The sequence below is a fragment of the Genypterus blacodes genome, unplaced genomic scaffold (assembly GCF_046128005.1).
Source record: "Genypterus blacodes isolate CSIRO-AG114 ecotype Tasmania unplaced genomic scaffold, CSIRO-AGI_Gbla_v1 ptg000138l_1, whole genome shotgun sequence".
NCBI lineage: Eukaryota > Metazoa > Chordata > Actinopteri > Ophidiiformes > Ophidiidae > Genypterus > Genypterus blacodes.
In genome coordinates, this window is record NW_027466940.1 from 1,120,001 (window position 1) to 1,137,500 (window position 17,500).

The following is a 17,500-nucleotide window of genomic DNA, read 5'->3' on the forward strand; positions in this document are numbered from 1 at the left end:
AGAGAGTAGAAGCAGTGTGAGACCAGAACCAGTAACAGGACGATGGCTGGGACAGGTGCTGAGTGTGTGAGAGTGATTCATGTAGCAACCAGTGAGTGTAAGAGACACATTATGGGTAGAGAGGGAAGGATGCAGCGGAAAACGCTGAAACTCACTCACACAAGCATTGAGGTTTGGAAGTGTGGAGCTGCGCAAAAGCGGATGAAAATGGTGACAAGAAAAAAGAGGGGGAGCCTGATGTAAGAGTGATGTACAGCTGAGAAGAAGAGGGGGGTCGTGAAGGAGAAGAAGAAGAAGAAATACAAACAGAATAGATAAGAGAGAAGGAGGAGAATGAAAGGAGGTGTGAGGGTAGAGATGACAGGGTGATGGAGCAACGGTGAAGGTGGAAGTGTGGACAGATAAAGAGAAGATGTGGGTTACTGACAGGGGTATGGATGAGAAGAGAATGTAGAAGACTTTTGCGTGTGCGTGTGTGTGTGTAGAGATGTAGAGATGTAGAGATATAGAGATGTAGGTATGTAGAGATTACAGACTGGGTCACTGAGGCAAAGGTAACAAAGTACAACAGAGGAGAGAAAAGGAACATGAGGAACTTTACTTCTTCAATGTCAAATCCACATGTATTGGCCTGATTCTCGTTTGTGTGTGTGCGTGCGTGCGTGCATGCGTGCGTGCGTGCGTGCGTGCGTGCGTGCGTGCGTGCGTGCGTGCGTGCGTGCGTGCGTGCGTGCGTGCGTGCGTGCGTGCGTGCGTGCGTGCGTGCGTGCGTGCGTGTGAGAGAGAGATAATCCATATACTGTATATGAGCGTCCCGTATCTGTGTGTGTTTAAATACTAAATGCGGATCTGTGGTCTTTGTTTGGCTTATTTGCTGACACTTGTGTGCTAAAGCCCCCGTCTTCATTCATCCATCTACTCTCATAAAGCCGCAACACACACACACACACACATGCGTGTGCGCATGTACCAACAGCCATTGTTGGCGCTCTTCATCGCAGGTTTTCTCTCACTCCTTTGATCTCTCCTTATCAAGAGTGTCGCATAGCAAAAGTGTGGGGCGTGATGTTGGAGTGCCTGTGCTCACGTGTCACACATTTGCATTTGTATGGCCTCGTTAAATGAATATCACTGTGATCCACCAGTGAATGTCCAGAGGGGATAAGTGTGTGTGTGTGTGTGTGTGTGTGTATAGCTGCTCTGCTTTTTCTAGCCTTTACATGAGGAGTGTAGAGTTTATGAAGTGTTCTGTGGACAGCAAAGGGACATTTGATGGACATTTTGGGGGTCTTGCAAGGCTCCAGACAGCAACATACTACATTGGATACTTTTCTCTAATATTCCAGACATCACATGGTTAGTTGTCTCATCAAGTGAGGGCCCAGTGTACAGATCTTAATGTTTAAACGCAGACAAAATCTCCATCTTCCTTCATTTTGATGGAGGACACACTGTCTACAGTGACTTCCTCCTCCTACCAGTCCAATGTGGCATGAGACAGAGGCCCAGGCGTGTTCACCCGGCCGTGCACTTTCATCGTCTCCTTCGAGCGCTCTGCTTTGTGCTCCCAGCTGCATGCTAATATGACATAATGTTTATATGATAGAATGCAAGTGGAGCTAAATTGAATTTTGAGGCATCACCAAATGTCGTTAGGATCTATCATCTGGGGACCACGAATGTCTGAAACCAATTTCCGGTACTAAAGTCCACCAAACTTATAAAAGCTTTGCACTGACACACAGATCACACTCCCACAGGAGAGATAATGACCGATGTCGCCAACGGTTACAGGCAACTACAGGGGCAAAATATCTCTATAATGAATATGATCACACTGAAATTGGCTGAAGTGGCTCTAAAATCTCGAGTCTCCAGGTTGTAAAGTGAAGAAAAACGGCAAAATTCTCCCTTTGGGTGACACCACAGTTGTATCGCACTATCTCTGATGAAGCTCCAGAGGTGGGTGTGTGTGTGTGTGTGTGTGTGTGTGTGTGTGTGTGATGTTAAACTAACCTAGCAGGCCCGTCATTATCTCCAGACGTTTCTGCTCCACAAGCACTTTTCCCTCCACATCTCTCTAACTTATTATAAAGCCGCTGCCAGCACGCAGAGCCGCTCGCACGTACCAGCGTGACTACAATTTATAGCGCTGTCAGGGATGTTTCCTCTCTTCTATCGAGAGGTAGAACATGTCTGTTGGATGTGTGTGTGCGTGTGTGTGTGTGTGTCTTGCACTCGTGTAAAATTACACACCGGCTGTTTTTGCTGCGTGAAAGTCAGTTTGACGTGGATCAAATCTGAAGAAACCAAGCTCGGTGTGAAACGTGTGTTGTTCTTGCCTCACTTGTCAATCATCTCTCAGCATTTTCCTCCACAATGACACTCAAGCCTAAATATTACAGAACGCTGCTTTAAGCTTTCAAATAGCAATATCACTGATCAGATATGATTTTTATTAGCAGTGCTACCAAAGCCGGCCCCTTATGTTTTCTATTTACTCTCTCTCTCTCTCACACACACACACATGCACATATCCCACAGCTGGGTTTTGTTTTATGTGTGGATTTATACAGTTAATCAAAAAGCTATTACCTGGTCCCCGATTGCCTTAATACAGTTACCTACCTGCAATCCCCTTAAGCTGTCTAGGTAACGACGAGTGCAAGGGTGTGTGTGTGTGTGTGTGTGTGTGTGTGTGTGTGTGTGTGTGTGTGAGAGTAAGACAGACCCACGTTCAGATATGGACCATTTCACGATATGGTCTTCATTAGAGCCTGTAGCTTATAACACTGATGTGCTTCTTCTCTATGAAACTGGAACAGTGTGGGAATGAGTTTATAGGACTGAGTGCACCTATGTGTGTGTGTGTGTGTGTGTGTGTGTGTGTAATTGTGATGAATCTTGATGACTTCCTGTCCTGTTCATTTCTCCTCCTCCTACCTTCTTGAAAACAAGCATGTTTGCGTTGAAGTAAACCAGTAATAATACATCATCTGCTCAGTTTATTAATGATCACAAACTGCAGATCAATCAAGTCTGCACACACACACGCACACACACACACACACAAACACACACACACACACACACACACAGAGGCACGCGCACACAAATACATACAGGAGCGCTAAGCGAGTAATTACATTCATTATAACAGCTTCCAACCGACCTTTAAAACGGCAACACAATTGTTCAAGTGCCACTCCAGTAACGACCCTGTTAGACAATGAAGGGTGAGACACAGACACACACGCACACACACACACAAATCCACCCTGATATAACAAATTTATACTGCATGTCTCAGAGTTTCCATCTGGGTTTCCAGGTTTTCATATCAAACTTGGCAACCATCCGAGACGTTAACAAGTTAATATGTGTGAAATATGACGACAATATTGTGCAAATGTCAGGGATGTAATGTCTCTGTGATGTTCATACACCTTCCATACGTCACAGCTCCAAACCTGATGCTGGATTCCCCTCACACACACAGCAGCAGATCTTTCATTCACACACATTCTGATTCATCATTATGATCAGCACAACAGGGATTATTCCAGACCTCTGGGATCCACTAATTATCAGATTAAATGAGCCACGTTAAGAGATATTGATGCTCACATAAGCCGTGTGTGTGTACGCTGCTCGTGTGAATGTTTACAGACGATGCGGGTTGTAGTTAAACATTATCACAGAGGTCAAAAAGAACACAATTTACATGTTAATACACAATTCCGTCTGGTTATTCATTAAAAGTGTGTGTCTGTGTGTTGTTAGATGTAAACGTCACATTAGACTTAACATAGTTTTACTAAAGTCCAACCTGCAGAATGTTTTCACCCTTTAAACCTTTGCATTTATCTTTGTTAATTGACGAAAAACAGCATTTGTGAGATTTCATTTGAAACATTCTCTCACTAATGAGGCAAATGTAGAACATAAGCACCCAATTAACGACTCGTTCCTTTTATTCATGCACACAAAAAAGACTCAATGTGTGTTTGCTGGCCTGGTTCCAGTGCAATATGATATAATAGGCGACATAATGGGCTTTTGTTTGAGATTTGTTTCATATTCTGTCTTTAAACAACAAAACAGCTTGAGAAACAACGCGCCAATATGTTGCGTAAATGCTACATGCTATTTAAATACATCTCGCTCTGACTTCATGTAACACATATTATAAAGCTGTAACATTCATAATATGTGTGGTTAAAGAAGCTGCAGTTTTAGAATAACTGTAATAACCCACACACTCACACACACACACACACACAGACTCCATTTCCGTGCGCCCACACTTCCCACTCTGTAGTCAGAGCTCCAGCATCCTCGACACCATCAGCACAGTTATGGACTCTAAACATTGACCTGTGACCTGTGTGTTGCCGGGGGAGACGTATGTGCTGGTGATACGGAGCTGTTTGATTATGTATAAGGACAGTGAGTCTTGTATCCTTCATACATTCTGCTGTACGGACTGTCGATATTCTTGGGTAGAGTGCATGAGAGCAGGTACATCCATTGTGCATTTGTAGGTGCTGCGTGCAGCGTGTGTGTGCGTGCATGCATGAAGGTGTGTCATTTGCGGCTCATGTTTCCATTCCATATGTTCCACCCTCATCATTCTGCAGCAGCATGGAGACACAGCTCAGAGCCTCGGCTAAGGAGAATACAGGCTACTTTTAAAAAACCTGTGATGCCTTTAATAGCTCCTTATAGGCTTCCTGACGAGGCGGTAGTGCTTAAGTTTGACACTTTAGTACTACAGTTTTATTAGAGGAACCTCTGTCATGGATCTTCATCTGGCTTTGTGAGTTTAATCAAAAGCTGTGTGAGATCTATAAAGGCCAACAGAGCTCTGAAACATGGATTAATGAGCTCGTCTGGGCGTCCATGACTCACCTGGCCTGTAGCGGCCCTGAGTCAGCGGCCTGTCCCTTCAGGATAGTGTCTGCAGGCTGCAAAGGCACATTCCTGGAATCCCCACTGAGGTGTTTTCCACAGGTGTCCTTCATTCCCACTCCAGCCAAAGGTGGCACCTTTGGCACGGATCGGGTAGCTTAGTGTCTCATTGACTCCTCCCAGGTGGCGGCTTCGCCTGCCAAAAGCTGAGACTGGAGCAGGTAAGCAGGCAGAGCAAAACCCAGCATCCAAATGGTATCGAGTAGCTGATGACAAAGCGTCTGTGTGGCTGTCATAGCGATTCAGAGGGCGGTTGTGTGTGCGGCGCTACTCAGGCCACACGGGTTGATGTGTGCGCTCATGTCCAGAAGGCTATGAGAGGGTGACAGAGCAGGCAGGCCTCAGGGTGCTACAGAGATACACATCCTGCAGCTCTTCAGGAATTTCCTATGGCTTGGAAACGTGTAAGTGTAACCAACTGGCCATCTGTACGCAGCTTGTTTGGAGTTTTCTGTAATGGCCCATTTCCACGGCGGAGCTGAATCGTACAGAGCCGAGCTGAACGAGCCAGGACCCCAGAGTTCTGCTACAAGGTGGCGCCAAGGCGAGCTGGTCTCTGCCCTCAGTGTGGGCTGAAAGATATAGCAATGCAATGACTGACTCAAACATTGCATCATCATCATTCTAACTGTTAACGGTAATGGAGTGTTGTCTAAGCCTGTCTGCCCTTCAGTATACAGTGCACATGCTCCCTGAGGCAGTTTGTTCTTTAATGGAACTTCACTTTTTAAACTTCACTTTATAAAGTTTAGATCTAATGAGTGAATCACAAAATCGTAAAATATAACGGGACATTTAACTGGCAATTACTGTAATCACATGCTTAACATCATCGCCGCAGAAAACACTGTAGCTTTCTGTGTGATAGTACAATCCAACTGTCCCTTGTCCAACATGTGTTGCTGTAGTCAGCATTACCGGGCCAGTTGCCAGGGAGATACGAAGGAAGGATGTAAACTGACGGCAGATGACACACACACACCCTAATCAAATGGAATAATGCAAAAACACACAAATATTGATGAATGAACATATTTTATGTTTATTTATTTCCAGACTGACTTACGATTCAGCTGTAATGAGCAGTTTTAGGATGAGAATTTAGACAGTAATGTAAATCTCACTGTATGTGCTTGTGTTATATAAGTGGTATATTCGGGTTTGCTGCAGGTCTGGAATCTTATTACATCACTCCAATCAATTAAGCTAAGTGCCACTGTTATAGTATGTGCCTAGAATGAGTAATGAGGCTTTTTGCTATAGTTTGTGTGTGTGTGTGTGTGTGTACATCTGTGTGATATAGGGGGTTTGTGGCGGCTGCCAGTAAGAACAAAATGGGTTCTGCATATACAGAATTTATGGATGTAAGGGGAGTTACAGCAATAGGTCAACAACAAAAAATCAATAAATCCATGAATCAATGTTCTCCCATTGAATCACTTTCACACTCAGTCTGTTATGGTGATGAAAGGCCACCGTTAGTTGGTGTGTGTGAGGGCTGCTGTGGAGCAGAATCAAATTTCATCCTGAGATCAGAAGTCTGAAATAAGTGCCTGGGGAATCGGGGCAATGTTGATGCTCGTGCAATTAATCAAGATGAAGTGAAGCCGGCCAATCAGAGACGCTGTGGCAAGGTGACGAGGTGATGAGGTGTGACGAGGTGACGAGGTGGTGAGGTGACGAGGTGACAAGATGATGTGCTGCCACTTTGGCTTTGCTGTTAAGAATCAGCACCACAGAAAGCTAGAGCTCAGATTATGAACAATTATTTCAATTCATTGTTACTATTATTGCTTTAATATTTTACTTTGGGTTGTGTGTGTGTGTGTATTGGATAGAGTTTCACCTATTTAATGTATAACAACTCTCAAAGCCAATTCTGTGGGTATGCCTGCCTCTAGATATTGTCTCTCTCTCTCTCGTGTGTGTGTGTGTGTCTGTGTGTGTGTGTTTGATACACAAAGAGCTTGTATCCTCTGTGCATGCGAGCTGCTTTCTCTTAACACACTGTGTCAGGCTGCTCTGCTTTTTGACCCAGTTATGATTTTTTCCCACTTTACCTGTTTGCAATGAGCTGCAGCCATCACACAAACAACACACACACAACCAGAATCAATATTATTGTTTTGGCCCTTTAGCATACTGCTGATTTCATATTGTTCCTCAGCAAAACATTTGGAGCGGATGTGTAAATCTGTTGCATAAGAATCCACAGAATCTGGGCTTATTCTTCATTTTAAGGCAGCCAACATAAACGGTTTTATTACTTTTTATTAGTTCATTTTTTGGCGTCTCTGGGCGTTGTGCATGTTTTGTTTTGCAGGAGGCACATTATCCTCATTTACGTCTTTGTTTTTAACACGGTGCACTGCTGAAAATTTCACCCACACAAGTTAAACAACCAGTGAAGTCTCACACACCTCGACTGCTCTGCTGGAGCCAAACAAAGAGGAGGGAATCAAATTGTTTTTATATGTATGAGGAGTGTTACAGGCACGCTCACTTGTACTCTGATCATCAAGTCTGTTGTCTGTTTGAGGACATCGCAAGCCTGAGAGAAGCTTGATGTCCAAACGTGATGTTAGTGGTGATATTTGAAGTAACAGACCCCCCCCCCCCTTCCATGAATAATTGCAACTGGACTTCATGGGCCTCTGTGAAATTTCCATCCTCAAATCTGTTAAATGTATCACACAACTCTCATTGAACTTCTTTGCATTCCACACAAACACAAGCACACAGACACACACACAGACACACACAGTGCCTTAGGTTTCTCTTCTTGTCCGTAATGATTTCTTCCAATTTCCCTGCAGAATTTGTTAGCTGAAGACTATATCAGATTTTTAAATATTGATTATCAATACGACCTTGTTTGGCTGTGGACCTTTGCATGCAGCCCACCTGAGCATTCATCCACGCCTGATGCGTGTTACTTGTAACTGTTCCACCATCTCCTCCTCCCCCTTCTCTTTCCCGTGTCACTCTCTCTATTTTGCATGTCCCTCTCTCCCCCTGCAGCTCGCTCGGCATATTGTTTCAGCGTTCATTATCTCGGGGGTCATTAGCCAGGAGTGCCGGGCTCTTAAATCACGCCGGAGCTGCTTTGGTTGCGGTTGCCTCTGCGGTTGTCATCTGCACTGCACAAGACGGACCCTAAGCACTGAACACACACACACACACACACACACACACACACACACACACACACACACACACAAGACTCAAACACACTCATGACACATATGTCCCACAGACATATTGTGGTGTTTGTAATTCTGTAATGAGCCAATTTCCTTCCTAGTTTAACAACCTTTTTAATGTGGGATCCCTCCTGACAAAATGGAGGGAACGCTGGAGAGAGTCTGAACCCAGCGGAAAGGCAGGCGGTCATCTCGGCTCATCTCAGCTAAAATGGCACACACACGCACACACAAGAGCTTCTCCATTTGAAATCACTTTGGTGAAAATAGACTGCATGTGCCACTGTGGGCCTCACAGGAATTAAGACCGAGCGTGTGCAAAGCCTCCACTTGTGCCTGTCCTCCCTCTCCATCCATTCCCTCTGTCTCTCTGTCTCTCTGTCTCTCTCTCTCTCTCTCTCTCTCTCTCTCTCTCTCTCTCTCTCTCTTCTTGCATCACTCTTGACTTTTCTGGGGTTTTAATAGGATGAATGTCTCAAAAAAAAAAACACGGCACAGCAGCTACAGGACAGCACCCCCGGGAGCTCCACCGCGCTACACACGCTCTCTCTCTCTCTCTCTCTCTCTCTCTCTCTCTCTCTCTCTCTCTCTCTCTCTCTCTCTTTCTCTCTCTCTCTCTGCCTAAGCGCACACTTCTATATGTTTCATTACTAGTTTGTTCCTCTAATGCCTGGCAACACACACACTTCCACCATCTGCTTTGACGTGTACGTAGCTGCAGGAGTTAACGTGGCGGAGCGGAGCGGAGGGGTGTGGAGGATGTGACACCAGAGACTGTGTGCGTGTGTGGGCGAGTGCGTGTGCGTGTGCGTGTGCGTGTGCGTGTGCGTGTGCGTGTGTGTGTGTGTGTGTGTGCGTGTGTGCGTGTGTTGGTGTGCTTGCATGTGTGTGTGAGGTTGTAAATTGGATATTGGGATATGGAAAATGAAAGTGAGCAGCATGGACACAGTGAGCTATTTTGGTCCTTCCATCTTTCTCTCTCTCCCGCTGTCTCTCTCTCTTTCTCTCTCTCTCTCTCTCTGTCTCGCTCATGTTCTCTCTCCCCACTTTCTTTCTCCCTCCCCCCCTCTCTCTCTCCCTCCCCCCCTCTCTCTCCCACTCTCCCTATCTCTCCCTCATATCAGCCTAGTCAAACCTGTCTCCTCCCTCCTCCTCTTCATCTTCCTCACCATCTTCCTCCCTGTGGCCCTTGAGGGGACGATGCTGTCATATTACAACATTGCTCCACTTTGGCTGCTGGCTGATAAAAGTGTAAAATGATTTTCCAACAACCGTTCCAAAATCATCTGTGAGATCCTCATAACCCATGATTACACTCAGACTGTAAAACTCTTGTGTAGGAGAAATCTACTCTGTGATATTTCGATTATACTTGATTATGTAACTGTAGTCTTTTTTTACTTTAGCGCTGCGTTGACGGATCTCTGTTTCTCTGCCTTCAAGGAGAATTCATTACAAACTTCTGCAGCACTTCCATGCAGGGTTTCCCTCCTTCCCACCGCCGTGCTCCATCTTCCCTTCACGCCGCTCTTCAGCAGACACTTTGGCCTTCGTCTGCACGATTTCCACACGATGTTGCTGGGATACTTAGATCAAACAAGAATCGGATGATCATTTGATAAAAGAAAATTATGTAACGTGAAATTAAACGGCGTAATAAAATGGTGGACATGTTTTCACAGAACAGCTTGTGTTGGCGTTTCGTTGGGAGTAGCTGCGAATGGCGCCGAGATGCCAACACAAAGCTTTGGATTGTGTGTCCGCCTAAACTGTTCTGTGCAGCCTACAGCGCCCATGTGCAGCTGTGTGGTAGTTGTTGTTGTTGTTGTTGTTGTGATATTCTTCTGCTAATAGACACAGCTGCTGCTTTCTTCAATTTGTTTTGCCACAAGGGCAGGACGTGAACGCTGCGTCGTCCCTGCAGAGCGAGAGACAACAGAGAGGGAATGAGGGGGATTAGAGACTCTGTGAGGACGGGCAGGGACTTAGACAGCCACTGATCTTGCTGGCAGCCATTCAGCCTGGAGTGGGGACGCCTCTGTCAGTCTGAAAGCAATGAAAGGACGAAGGACGAAGCCAGAAAAGAGCTTAAGGAGGGAGAATTGTAGAGTGAATGAGCGGACGGAGGAACAAACCGGAACACAGGAACACAGGAATCTGCATCGCGATGATGAACGTGTGCCCAACACTCTGTGGGACGTTTGGCCGGCGTCGCAACGCTGAGCACCAGCCTCACCCGTGCCAGCAAAGCTTATGTAATAACGCAGCTTCATCCTTGTCCCCTGTATGGGAGAGTGGCTCTTTGTTTTACCTCCATCCATGTCACACCAGCTCCTTCTCTCTCACTCCTTTAGGGTTAGAGCTCAAATATTTCACCACAAATCTAAAATTCCATTCGCCCATTTAGCCGGTGTCACTCGAGTGAGAAACGACTTGATGTTTGTGTGTCAGCTGTCTTCCACAGGCGACGTGTGTTGGTTTGTATCCAGATGTTTATCTGTGTTTTGTTGTTGACAGCTCTGGATGCCTGACAGCTTTATAAGGTCTCTCTCTCTGCAGACGGTTTCCTCCTCAAGGTCTCATTAGCTCCAGATTTGTTAAAAAAAGATAAATAAAGTAATTGGAGCAGGTGCCAATCTGCTTTTTTGCTGTAAAATGCAAACAAATGTATGTTTTATGAGGGGTTAACGGCACATTCATATTCCACTTTGTACTGACGTAGTTCCAAATATCACCACCAGGGGAAACCGAGGTGCAACAGTACAGCCACAATGCACTCTCCTTTTTGCTGCGTATGTTTTATCTTACAGCAGCAATCCATTAACGCTCGTACAGGAATGTTGGCATTCCCAGTTTCATATAATACTAACGGGGTCACGAGGGCAGCGAGGAGGCCACGGCTGAGTGGAGATGGGGTCGAACGCAGAGACAAACAAGCCTCTCGCTCGTCAGTCAAGAGAGGTCATACATGGCTCACACTGCAGGCTCGTCAACGGGTAGTAATGTACCCGCGCCATCGCTCCATCTCCCATAATCCCTTGTGGTTTTCCGCGTGTGCTTTTATCGAGGACGGCTCGCTGCAGCTTGAGAGCTTCGCCGCATCGTATATTCTTAGACGTGCTTCATATATTGGGACATGAACTCCTGACCTTCGCTGTTGTCATGACTTATTCCAAGTATTTACTTTGCAGAACCAGCACTGGACTGGACGTGTGCGTGTGCGTGTGCGTGTGTGTGTGTGTGTGTGTGTGTGTGTGTGTGTGTGTGTGTGCCCAACCACAGTGAGGCTTTGAGCAAGAGGAGCTATTTTGGGGTCAACCTCGAACCTCACACATTCCTCGTCCCAGGTGCAGCGACGAAACACACATGACTCATTTCACGCCAGACACTCGAACACGCTTACATGCAGGACACACACACACACACACACACACACACACACACACACACACACACACACACAGGGGCACCACTGCTGGGATTTACACACACACTAATGCATCTGATGGTGTACGCGTAGCTGCAGTTGTGTGCGTTTCAACACGGACACACACACACACACATTTGTTGCTATCTCATCAATATTTGCGTGTTTGTCCGGCGGCGCCCGGTGGAATTGAATAGATTGATGGAAGGCGGCAGGAGAGTGAGGTGGGAATAAGGGGAAGAAAAGCAATTAATGTGGCAGTCAAATTGTAGAGGCGCATCAGAGCATCGGATTCAGTCCCAGGATTAATTACGTTTCCCTGCCGCTGCCACGTGTGCCTTCACACAAACCCGGAAAAATGTGGGAACACCTGGCTCAGGCTGACTGTGCATTCACACAATACCATGACGACCGAGGGAAGCCATCACGAGTAAAGTCGCGTAGGAGCTAAAAACAAAACGCCTCGGATTATGCGCCGGTGCACAGACGGCAGCTTCTTCATGTGTTTGCAAACAGACGGATGCTTTGATTCTATTTCATCTGCCAGCCTGTTCAAGATGTATTTTGTTTTGCCAAAACCTTCCTTTAAATCTATGTCTTTTACAGTGTCAGAGTTTGGTCTTTACCGTCTGTTCCAGAGCGTTTTAAGTTTACTGCTCACTCTGATTGGAACAAGATGCAAGACGCTTTTATAAATGGACAGATCGGTTCTCTCTCTCTCTCTCTCTCTCTCTCTCTCTCTCTCTCTCTCTCTCTTTCTCTCTCTCTCTCTCTCTCTCTCTCTCTCTCTCTCTCTCTCTCTCTCTCTTTTTAATCTCTGTCCAAGGACTTTGACAAGGGCACTTCAGGCTGCACCGTCTCACGTTGTGGTGTCTTTACATGATGGTTCTAATTTGGTTTGATGGTTTTTCTGTGGTCTCTGTGTTTTCTTTGTGCATTTTCATCTTTTATTCTTTTTTTAAACTTGCACCGCCGCTGCTCATCTTGGCCTGGAAAGAAAGAGCTTATTGATCTCCTGGTGAAGATAAAAGAATAAGATCCAGGGAAGATATCATTTTTATCATAGAATCAAAATAGTTTTTTCCTTCAATCTTTACTTTTTGAAATCTGTTCCTGTTTCGCTGTGATTGGCTGCCAAACTTGGCGGACATGTGAGCTTGCTGCTTTACATCAGTCTACCTGATGGTGGCGCTAATGATTTGCGATGGCAGAGTGAACAAAGTGTGTTGCTTTGGACAGCTGTTGGGCCTTGGTGGAGGTATACTGTATATGCTCTCTATGTTATGGTGCATTTGGTTTAATTCACCTTTCAAATCTGCCGTTTCTTACCATCTCCATAGTTACATTAGATTTGTTCCTTCCATCCCCTTATTTTCTTCTCAGTTCTCAGTCCTGGAGCTCCTCCGCTCGTCCCCACGTCTCCCAGTTTTACCTTTACAGACACACGTCTGTGTTGTGACAGCCTGACAGCTGGAGAGACGGGAAATAGAGGCAAAAACGAAAGAGACAGAGGGGAGAGCGCAGAGCTGGAAGGTGATGAGGTGATTCAACAGTGGGAGAAGAGAAGAAATCCCATTTTCCCAAGAAAAAGGGGGCTGAAGTGAGGCGCTAATGAGTCAGGAGAGTGAAAAGGAAAGTGAGGCAGTACATGAAGAGAAGGAGGAAACGGTGTGATAGACGAGAGAGTTTAGCATGAGGAGTGTGAGGGCAGACAGAGAGCCGAGACCCGAGAGGAAGCGCAATGTCAAAGAGGAGAAGCAAACGTGGAGAGAGGCGTTAGTTTGACTCCTGCCGATCCTCCGCCAGCCCACTTTGCCTTATCGCGCTCTCCCAGACGTGCCTTGCCAACACGCACCCACAATGCACTGTGGCTCCTGCCTGTCTGCCCAGAAAGAGCCCCTAACCCCAGCCTATCAGCTCAGGGCGAGGTCAGCTGCCAGCGTACACACACACACACACACACACTCACACACACACACACACTCACACTCACACACACACATCCACATCCACACAGAAAACCAAAATGAGTGTTTGCAATTTTCCTCTAAATTAAACAAATAACTGTAGTAATTATAACTATACAATGATGATTTACATGCACACACACACACACACACACAGACACACCGATGTGTGTGACGAGTGTGTGTGGAGCCATATTACTGTTTCAGTATGCAGTGCATTACTCAGTGTCGGTACATTTATCACAGCGACACAGTGTCATTTGCAATGAACTGCCCTCAGCTTCCATGCAGAGTGTGTGTGTTAGTGTGTTTGTGGGCATACAGCCAGGGTCACTTTTGAAGGCCTGTGTGTGTGTGCATGTTTACATCCTGGAGCCTTTGTCTGGGATCAAGGTAGGAGCCTGAGTGAGTGTGACTCCGGCTGATAGACGTTGATGACTCGTCTGATGAGTTTGCGAGTCCATTTCCTGCGCCAGAGAGCGAAGAGAGCGGCGGCCGGACTGCGTGATGTCATTTCGACTTGACACCGAGCGTGACAAATCAACATAAAAGCCTGGCGAATTGTCCCTCTTCCATTTGAAATGAGATATCGTGCTCGTTTTGAGTGAGCGAAGGGGGGAAACGGAACCAGAGAGAGAGTGTGTGTCTGTGTGTGTGTGTGAGTGTGTGTGTCTGTGTGAGCACTCTGTGTTAAAACTCCCCGTGGAAATTACACTGAGAGATGAGATGAGACGAGAGCGCCCATCTGCAGCACGACACACACACACAGACACACAAACAGACACACGAACACACACACGAACACACACACAAAGACCTGACGCAAGAGGGAAACTATGAAACATCAGGATGAGGAGCAGAATCCTTCACCAGCATCACTTCATGCACCAACTGCTGAGCTCGGCAAATTCTACAATGTAATTAAGAGTAATTATCTGGGTAGACAATGTCAGCACAACACACACACACACACACACACACACATGGATAGCACGGTGACATTGTGTTAATGTGTATTTACGGTACAGTAAGTGGGTTCTCCCCCCCCCCCCCCACCCGACCCCCCACCCCACACCCCCCCACACACACACACACACACACACACACACTCCCTGTCAGCCCCCATCACATCATCAATTCCCATGGTAGCGCCCACAGCTCACCTGTTTGATACGGCAGCTACATGACCAGCAAAGGTGAAATCGCAGAGATAGAAATAGATGAACTGGTTTATGGTGACTGGCTCCTTATTTGGCAGGAAGCTCCTGTGTGTGTTCAGGGCTCAGCTGGCAGAGGACATATGGAGGCACTGACCCACAGTGTGACGCTGCGGCATTTAACGTGACATCAAACAATGACGTGCGAGAGAAAGAGTGATGTGTGTGTGAGAGTGTGTGTTTGTGTGTGTTTGCAACCTTTAAAAACTGTCCTCCATCCCTGTGAGATCATTACATCATGATTACAGATTCTCTCTCTCTCTCTCTCTCTCTCTCTCTCTCTCTCGCTCTCTCTCTGTGTGTGTGTGTGTGTGTGTGTGTGTGTGTGTGTGTGTGTTTGAGACGTGCAGCTTTTCCACGCCTGATTAATTAAAAGCCATTACGTTCATCACAGCGGGAGATATCACCTGTCGAAGTAATGACAGAAATAGTGAATACAACCGTCCTCTTCCTCTTTATCCACTTAGAGGACACAAGTCCCCACCGAACGAGGATAAATATCACACACACACATACACACAGGCTTATCAGCGAGACGACAAATCACTGTGGTTTGATGAAGACAGAGCTCAGAATAGATTGGATTATATGCAAAGTGACGTTGTGTGAAGACAGAGAGACAATAACACAAAAAAAGGAGGAAGACAGAAGAAGAGCTGTAGAGTGTAAAACTGACTCTTTGTAAAAATCAATGCGCTCTGTTCAAACAAGTGTAGCTTTCTTTGTATCAACCACCCAAGTGTGGGGAGTGTGTGTGTGTGTGTGTGTGTGTGTGTGAGAGACTCAGAAAGTGCAGACGACGATCCAGAAGGGAAAAGGTTTTAATGAGGAGCAGAGGAATAAACATTGAGAAGAATGAGCAAACATGTGCACGCATATGGTTGTGTGTGTGTGTGTTTGTGTGTGTGTGTCTGTTTGTGTGTGTGTGTGTGTGTACACGTTTGCATTTTCGACCATAAAGTTCACGGCCATTTTGCACCAAGGGTTTTGTCCTCGTTATCCTGTCATGTCCGGTGAAACAATCAGTGTGACACGCGAGGAGATGCGCCATTAAACACAACAGAGAGGGAGAGCCGGAGAAACGGAGAGGAGAATGGGACAGTCCTTCCCTCCGTCGAGCTTCTTCCCTCCCCAGCAGCTGCGTCACAAAGCGTGTGAATGAAGCGACACGGCGGGTGAAACTCGGCGGCGTGGATTCGACAGCGTGGGTTCGGCCCTCGCGTCGTGTTTGAACAAGCATTTGGATTGGTTTCCAGGTTTTTGCTCATATTAAATAGCCAACAGGAAATGGGACTAAACGCAGTACCAGCACGCAAATACACACTGAGCCGTACAAACAGCCTGTAATGACTCATGATAGAAGCTAATGAATTCTGTTTGCAAAGTAATTATAATTCTGTGTGTGCTTTGATTTGCGGCGATGTCGAGGCCGCTGTGTCAAGTGTGGTTCTCCTGATTCAAAAAGACTGAATCGTAATTTTTGCTGTGGCTTCCCTTTCAAAATTCAAACTATTCAAACAAATTCAATTAGCGTGACGACATGCGGTTCATAACTGATTGCATATTTATGCAAACGTGCAGCCACACATCTGACGACTTGCATTTCTTTGCTTTTTTTCTACTCAAGGAAACAACAAGTTTGTGTGACTTCACAGCAGCTTCAGGTGTGAAATCCATCCAACACAGATTCAGTTTTTTACCCATTTTGTGGAAAATAGTGAGGATGGAGATAAACTGTCAGAAAAAACGTTGAAAGAAAGCAAAAGAAAAAGAGGAAGATAAGAAGCGACGAACGCTGTTTTCGGCTGCTGGAGTGGGTTTGCACTCAGGTCTGATTTCACAACAACTCTTGTGAACGCAACTGAGTTTACGACTCTGGCTTTGACCTTTGACCTTTAGCTGCGTACTTGTGAAATCGCATAAAAGGACGTTTACAGGATGTTTATATATTTGCCCGGGACGGAGGGAGGAAGTTGAAGTAATCGTCTTACCTTGTGTTGTCGACCGATTTGATCATTTTGAAGCCCTCGCTGTGGAAGCAGTCAACCGTCTTTTGACTTAATTGCACAATTTCCAAATATGTGTTCTGTTGCTGCTGCACGCTGCTAATTAGCTTCTCTTCTGTATTTGTTTATTCTTCCAATATCCATTGCAGACACACACACACACACACACACACACCCTTTTCCTTTAATTAGTTGTGTCTCTGGTCAGCTGTTGTGAGGATCTGGGCCGGTCACTCGACGCTGTTTCCAGAGGCTTCAGCTCAGCAAATTTATAGCTGCATGATGACAAAAGAACAGAGAGAGAGAGAGAGAGAGAGAGAGAGAGAGACTGAGAGAGAACAAGGAGAGAGGGAGAGCGAGAGAGAGAAAACGAGAGAGAGAGAACAAGGACAGAGAGAGAGAAAGAGAGACATAGAGAGAGAGAGAGAGAGAGAGAGAGAGAGAGAGAGAGAGAGAGAGAGAGAGACTTGTATCCTTTCTAATTAAGTTTCCTTTCCTGTTTTTGATCTGGTGACTGACCCTCTCACACATCTGTATCCTTGAATGGGCATCCTGCCAAAAGTGTAGGAGGGCCAAACACTTTTAATGAGCCGAGTTCAGCTCTGTTTGAAGCGTGTCCGGAAACCCAAACGTTGAAGCTAGAGGTTCGCCGCTTCAAAGTGAAAGAAAGAGAGAAATCCACCGTACTGAACTGCCCAACCTCATATTG

General features: G+C 46.1%; 1 protein-coding gene across 1 annotated transcript in view; it reads left to right on the forward strand.

The window, feature by feature from the left end:
• The window catches only part of trpm3 (transient receptor potential cation channel, subfamily M, member 3), a 79,390-nt gene that overhangs the window by 159 nt on the left and 61,731 nt on the right, over positions 1 to 17,500 (forward strand). The window lies entirely within an intron of this gene.